Here is a 7,781-nt window from a genome sequence, read left to right as displayed (position 1 = left end):
GCCTCCCGCCGCCTTTATAAACCCTTCTCCTGACGTCAAGGCGGGGGCGCCCCCCTCGCCCCACGCCGCCGGGGGTGGGTCCCTGCCCGGGACCGGGGGGGACCGGGACTAGGGATGCTCCGTTCTGCCTGGGGCTGGCCAAGCGTCCACTGTGCCCCTCGAGTACTCCCCCTCCGGCCGCCCCCCGGCCGTTCCCCGGTCCCCAGCACGTTTTCTGCCCAAGTCCGGAGCCCAGGACCCTCCTAGTCCGCTCCCTCCTTCGCAGCCACAAGCCCCCCCGGAGCGGCGGTGGGGTGTCCCGGCTGTGCACCGCCCACCCCACGGGTCTGACCCCCATGCCGGAGGGCTAAGCCCCGTAGCAGTCCCGGTGCCAAAGCCCCTCGCCCTGGCCCGGCTTCCCGCCCCGTCGGTTAAGAAACGGCTTGCCGAGTCCGGGGAGCTGGAAAGGGTCCCTTAAGGGCGGATTTTCCCGCGGCTCCAGCAGGGAGTGAGGGATGCTGAGATGCCCCCGGGGGTCCTTTCTGTCTTCCATGGCCCCCGGGGGGCTCTCTGGCACCGGTCCTTGTCCAGACCCTTCCCCCCGTCCCTGGCCAGCTCCCCCAGCCGTTGGGTCAGCTCTGCTGGCAGCCGCCAGCCTCCGGGGAGAGTGCCCCGGCTCTGCCACAGCTCTGCAGCTCGGGGAAGCAGTGACAAATTGGTGCCTTGGTCAGGGTCTGCAGGTCCCTGACTGAGCCTGCCAGGACCCCTGTCTCCATCCCAGGGTCATTGGACCTGCTGGTTCCATGGGGGATATGCCTGTCCCACTGGGATGGTCAGTCTTCCCCACTCCTCCAGCCCGTCACAGTGAGCTGGCTGATGCCCGCACTGGGCAAAGCTGCTGCAAGCCCCCTGTCACCCCAAAGGACGGGTCTCTTCAACTATCTCCCAGCTGGCAGGATGTGCAAGGAAGAGGCTCTGCTACCACCCAGAAAGCAGGTATCAGGGGGTCTCTCCCGTCTCAATTTCCAACTGAGGACCCAAGTACTGCACAAAGATCTCCAGAAATCTCCAAAACCACATTTCGTTTCCTGTCAAATTAACGTGCCTCCTCCACTTCAACCCTGGTGCTTGGAGCATGGAGCATGAACCAAAGTGTTCCTGCTCTGCTTTACAGTCCAGCAAGAGGAATTGGTGTTGGTTGCTGGTTCCAGACCAGGCAGACCCCTAGGCTGAACTGGGACTGCCGTCTCTGCAATTCCATTGTGCAGACATCTGCAGCCACGCATAGCCTTCATCCTCTGTGTCCTCCCCAAATCACGGTGCAAAATGAACGAAACCCATGAGAGAAGAAGCCTTCATTTGTAGCCCAGGAGACTTTGTGGGTTGGGTTGACTTATGCTGCTTTTACAGTCAGCTTTTCCCCAGCTGCCTGACCTGAAGGAGGCCAAGCCCTGCACTCCTGGGACCCTGTCTGTCTTCCAGCACTGGTGTTGCTCTGCAGCAACTGGTAGAGAGGAGTCAGCCCCTGCTCTGGTTCAGACACATTCCCTTGTTTCGGGCACAGGACACAGCCTCCTGCCAAAGCCATCAGGAATAATTTGGACCGCAAAAAAGCAGATTGGCTCCAAGGGCCATGACTCCCAGAGCTTCTCTCTCCACCATGTCCCTGTGCTAGCAGCTGGACCGGCATCTCTCCTCTCCTGCAGTCAAAGAAGCAGAGCCAGTCCTGGGCATGGCAAATGGCCAAGGCAGCAGATGCCAGGGCATCAAACCTATCCTGGCCTTCCTGCCTACCTTCAAGACAGATTTCCTAGGGATGGTTTCTCCCAGCAACAGTAATTTCCCCACTTCTTCCAGCTGTGCCAGTAGCAGCAAGCTGGGCTCTCTCAGTTTAGTTGCACTGGGAATAGTCTGCTTTTGTCCCAGGCTCTCATCCTTGGCACAACACAACTAGCTGTGCCACACTACTGTGCCAGCCTGGACCAGCTTTGCAAAGGACCCCAACTTGTCCCAGCCCCCACAGCCCAGGGCAGAGCATCCTGCTTGGGTGGTGTGTCAGGAAGGAGCAGAGATAGAAATGGGAGGCAGAACTGGCTTATTCCAGACTCCTCTGTGGCTACTGGAAGCTGTTACCTAACATCCCCTGCCACTTCACACAGCAGGCAACTGTCCAGCCTGGCACCCTTTTGCCATTAAGCTTGTCACCCCAAAGAGAAGGGGACACTGGGAACCACCATCACTCCTGAGCAGTGAGGAATGTCTACCAGCTCCTTGAGCTGCCACAACTTTGGGTCTACAGTGATGTGCCACAAGGATCAGTTCAGAGTCTGTATTTCCCAGGGTATAGCAATGGGCTGGAGTGCAGCCTTGGATTGCTGTATGGGATGGAAAACTGTGCTACATTTCGGCACTGTTAGGACCCATCTGTACACCAGCATGGAGATGGGAGCTGTAGAAGTAGGCACAGTGCAGGAACAACCTCCTTGATGAATTCCCCGTCTTCCTGGTTTCCTGCCAACTTTGTGTGGGGCCAGCAGGACTCATGCACATTTAATGGGATTTTGCAAGGGTGCAGAGCTCAGTCGGAGATCGGTAGGCTCTGGGCAGGCCAGCAGAGCTGTTTTTAGGATGTCGGTATTATCATGCTGGCATAAAATGGGGGATAGATATCAGACTTGAGTCCTTAAGGGGTTTTGAGAGACCATTCTTGATGTCCTGCCCAAACCCAGACTGCTCAGCACTCCACTCTTGTCCAGCTACCTGCAGCACCTCTGTGTGCATCAGTCCAGCCCTGCTATAGACTTTCAGCCCAGAGCTGTTCCTTGCTAACTCCTGTCTTCACCCACCCTTTGTTTTTCATTTTAACACCTATCCACTCCAACCCTGCCCTGCCAACCCTCCCTGGCCATCGGGCAGTGCAGGGCATCCTGCTGCAGAGCAATAATGCCCAGCAGGGCTTTGGGCTAGGACCAGTGTTGCTGCAGTTGGAGATGTGCTCCCTACAGTCTCGTTCCAGGCAAGCACAGACCCTCAGTCACATTGGGGATCTCTGGTTTTGATGGTCACTCGGGCTACTGTGGCTCTTCTAGCCATATGGGGACAAGGTTTGGAAGACCAGCTTGGCTCTGACTCCACCTCTCTGTGCAGCACTGGAGCTGAATGGCTGTCCCCCTGCTCCCCCCTCTGCCTGCGGGGGTCTGGAGAAATTACAGTGGTCCTCTAGCAACAGGAAAAATATTACTGCAGGAAAATGTCTTGGGTTTGTCCCACTGAATTTCAGACATCTACCTGAGGAAAGCAAGAGTGTGCTCTTTTTCTGCTCTCTGTTTCTGTGCCCCATCAGGAGGTGACTTGGCTCCTGAGCCAGAGAAGCCTTAGGAAGGCTCTGACATCCACCTTGGCTGTTTTTCCCCTCTTGGGATTTGGCTGAGGTTGTGAGGCTTGTGGAGGCAGGACCAGAGCCAGGGCTTTGGTGGGAATGTTCCCCGAGAAACATCTTGGCCTGTTTAAAGGAGAGAAACGGAGTCCCCATTAGGTATGAGCCTTGTTGATGGATAAAATGTTGAATAGACCAAAGTTCTTGGTGATCTTGGGTAGTATTTGGGAGAATCATTCAGATGTTCTCTATGTGAAAAGTTTTGACATTTCATTTCAAGGAAAATCTAAAGGAAAAATACCATTTAAACAAGATGAAAACATGTACTTTAGTTCAGAAAACCATCTTGTTCTGACCTGAAGGAACCAGCAGTGGGGGAGTGGAGAAAGGGAGTCCATCTGCTTAGTACATCTTTGGACTGTCTTCTTCTGAGGACTCCTGGGGACGGGGCAAGGCCAGACCTCCAGACATCCTTATGACTCTGGCACCGGCATGGAGCGGCGAATAAGTTGCAGATTGATTTACCAGTTCCCCCTCCCCCAGCTCCTCTATGGGATCAGTGTGCTCTGAATTTTTTTACACTCATTCCCCAGCCAGATAAATCCATCATCCACTTGGCTGTGGCGAAGGCGATTCTGTTCCTTTCTTTCTGCCGCAGCGCTGCGGGGCATGTGGCTTTGCAGACGATTGAATTGCATTGTGTTCCTGTGGCTGCTTCCTTACCCTCACATTTCTAGCTTGCTCCACAGACCCAGAGCAGTCCAGCAATTCCCGGGACTGTGTGCACAGTCTGCACGCTCAGCGCTGTACCAGCAAAGCGTGCCCTCTGCTGTCACCACAGCAGCAAGATCAGCTCTCATCGCACCTCATCTCCCTGGCTATCACCTACAAAATGCTCTCCAGACTCCCTCAACTCTGCTTTCATGAACAGGACAGTTTTGCCATTTATCACTACCTTGCTGGCAGGGAAACCCCCTTTTTCTCATATTCTAGCACTCAACCTGGTAGGGCCGAACTGTGATCTGGGAGCTGGGGCCATGAAATTCCTCATCTTGGCTCTGGAAATGCAGCTGGTATTGCAGGACAGTGAGGAAGCCTCCACAGCTCTGCGGCTCTTGTAGCTTGCTGAAAATCTAATAGAGCAGGTTCCTGCTTGTGGAGGGGTGATGCTGCCCCAGGAGACACAGATGAGCAGAGGAAGAACAGTTGGTCATGCTTGAGTGATAATGAAAAACAAGAGCTCAATATGGGAGAGAAACTTGTGCTGAATGGTGCCATGTGTCCCTGGGACGGGCTATGTGGAGAGTGGCGGCGTTGGGATTGTACATGGACTTGCAACAGCCCTGAGACATTTCTGGATAAAATGCTGTTTCTATAGTAAAACTTGGGCACAAATCCAAAAGATTTGGACTCTCCATTAATTACAGACCTCTGGGATTTCTGCTCCAGGTAGCAAAGTGGGAGGGGAGCCAGGCTGTGGAGGTTCACAGAGGAGGGATCCTGCTACCTAATTTTTGTGATGTCTCTGTCTAAGAGCCCGAGCTGTGTTTAGGATTTCTGTTGCTGCTACCTGAAATTCATTCCCATCTCAGCCGCCTAGGATGCTGAGGCATCTGTAGGGCTCAAAGTAGCCCCCTTGAAGTCAGACAACGGAAAGATCAGCATAAACATGTGCAGAAGCAAAGGTGAACAGGATGAGCTAAGGGCAGCACCAGGTTATTTACCTGTACTACTGCAGTGACTGCTAGGAGCTGTGGATGGAGCTGTGTTAAGGACTGTACAAACAGATGCTGGCCCGTGCTGTAAGGAGTCACTAGCATAAAGCAAGAGATGATGGGTACAGATGGGTGAGCACATGAAATAATGAAATAATACAGGGCTCTGATTTGTCTCTCAAACTGTCCTCTATAAACACCAGCTCCACAGCAAGAGCTTGGCCTTCCCTCCAGCTGTGACCCTGGTCCCCTCAGAGACACCAGGCCAGGAGGCTCCAGGTGGCCATGGGCATTTGGGTCCAGCCCCACAAACAGGCAGCGTGCATCCCAGTGACACAGGATCCTGCCCATGGGATCGCGGTGGCTCTCAGGCTGCCCCCCGGGCAGCAGCCGGTCATTCCCCACAGCAGATCCACACCAGGAGACTGGGGACAAGTTGCAGGCAAGCACCTGCCTTCTGCCTGCAAACCTCCCCCCGGGTTGTAAGATTTTCCCCAACAGCAGCAGATATCCCGGCTCGGGCTGCAATATATATATATTTAATTTTTTTTTTTTTTTGGACCGATGCCTTTACTCCTGGGAATCCTTGTTTAAACTCCGTCTTCGCCTGCCCTCTCGTGGAGACCCGGCAGAATACAGCGGAGTGCCCCAAACCCTCCCGCCCGCCCCGCCGTGCCGAGCCCGGGCCCGGGGCTGCTGCGGGCGGGGGCCGCGGGATGCGCAAGGGACCGCTGCCGAGAGCCAGCAAGCACCGGTGTGTCGTTGAGTCCAGCTATACGCCGGACACACACACACTTTGGAAAGTCATAGCCTCGGTGCCTGCGTTTAAACTGTCCACACTTTAGTGGTTTTTTTTTTTTTTGGGCACCAAAACCAGGCCCAAGGATTAGAGAATAAATTGGTGAGCACTGCAAGAGCTGGATCCCAGCGGTTCACAGCATCGCTGTGGGCAACCCTGAACCCTGCTCGGCCCCAGGGAACTTGAATCCCCATTTCTTTCCTGGGCCTTCCCAAAGCCTGTGCTGAGGAGTAAAATGGGGAAGGAGCTGGCAGCACAGCAAGGTTTTTCTTTCAGTGCAGAAGAAATCGGAAGAAAAGGAAAACTCGACCACATCCCCATCTGCTGGGCAGGTCTTTACCTGGGAGCAAGGGGAGATGGATACCGAAGGGCTTGCTCAAACATATTCTGGGAAGCTTCCTGGAAACCAGCCAGTTTATCGGTTTGGTCTTGTCCTTTCTTCTGGGGCTTGCAAGAGTCAGACCCTGTATCTGGAGTGGGGTTTTCAAAGGGCAAATAACCCAGCGGTACTGACAGGGGCAGGCCTGACTGGTTCACTGTTTGTGGTCTCTGCAGCCATAAAACACGTGTAGTGCGTCCCTGCGTGTGACTGCTCCCTTGCCTCTGCAAACACCGTCCATGCTAAGTAAAGCTGATCAGCACGGGCTGGCCATGCCAGATGCCTGCAGACCTCTGCCCTGCAGATAGTAAGGGAGCAATTGCTATCGCTTTGGCTGAACTGCCTGGAAAACCCATGACATCATTGTTTAAAAAAAAAAAAAAAATCAGTCAGGAGGAGGAAACGCAGCCATGATCCAGGAAAATACTGTACGTATTTTGCGAACGCAGCTGAGCAAGTCAATGGGAAATAAAGGTCGTGGCTACGCAGCCTGCTTGTCTGGGGCAAGCGGGACAGTCAGCCCAGCCCAGCCACTTCCAAAAGTGACAACTGCAGTAATCAGAGAGGTAGAGAGCTCAAAGACAGGCAGCTCCTGACAGAGAGGGGAGAAACCTAAGTATGTGTGTCAAATGAGGACAGTATTTGTGTCAAAACCCTGTCATGAGGACATCCAGCTTTACCAAACATTAAAAACCTATTGGGGAGAGGTGGGGAGAGAAACCGAGCGAGGGAGCAAGGTGGGAAAGCAGGTTTTTGCTATTCCCAGTGGGCAGACAATGCCCTATTTGTGGCTGTATATCCCCCACCTGTGTCTAACACGAGTAAGCTGGTGCAGGCTTGTGCTGGGCTCAGCCGTGCTGAGCAGTCAGTGAGGTGCGCCCAGCCTGCGGGGTAAGAAGTAGGGTCCTGCCCAGGGAGGGTGCACATGAAGAGAGGTTTTGCGGCTGAGCGGACCTCACCCCCCCCGAAAAGCCTGCCCCACAGCAGGCAGGTGCTTGCTGCAGGCCATCCTGCTGGGCCAAATCAAACAGCATGACGAGGGAGAGGCTGGCTCCAGCTCAGCGCTCACTTTTCTGGGGGGTCCTTCACACGCAGGCAGATCTAGTTTATTGGCAGACAAGCCAGAGGAACTGGGGGTCCTGCAAAGCAGTGCTGCAAATGGACTGTCCCCCTTCTTGGCATTACCCTCCCATGCAGGGCTGCTTTGGTTGCCTCATGCTCAGCTCTGTCCCATGGTGCATGGAAAAGCCCATCCTCCTCTTCAGCTCCTCCTGACCCTCCAGGAGGGAAGACAGCCAGGCCCTCCCCTTCCAGCTGGTGTTTCCAAGTCTCCCCACTGTGAATCACCCCACAAGGCCTGCACTAAAATTATCCATGAATTATCTAAACTAAAACATGAAACAAGCCCCATCCAGCTCTGAGCCCACCCTGGGCCATACTGAGCAGTGGCCCCACTCCACACCAGCGCTGGTTGCAGCCAATCCTGTCACTGTAATTCAGACAAGCTTTTTGGATGAGGCTGTTTGGTTTTCT

This window comes from Grus americana, chromosome 9 (assembly GCF_028858705.1).
Source record: "Grus americana isolate bGruAme1 chromosome 9, bGruAme1.mat, whole genome shotgun sequence".
NCBI lineage: Eukaryota > Metazoa > Chordata > Aves > Gruiformes > Gruidae > Grus > Grus americana.
This window is presented reverse-complemented; position numbering follows the sequence as displayed.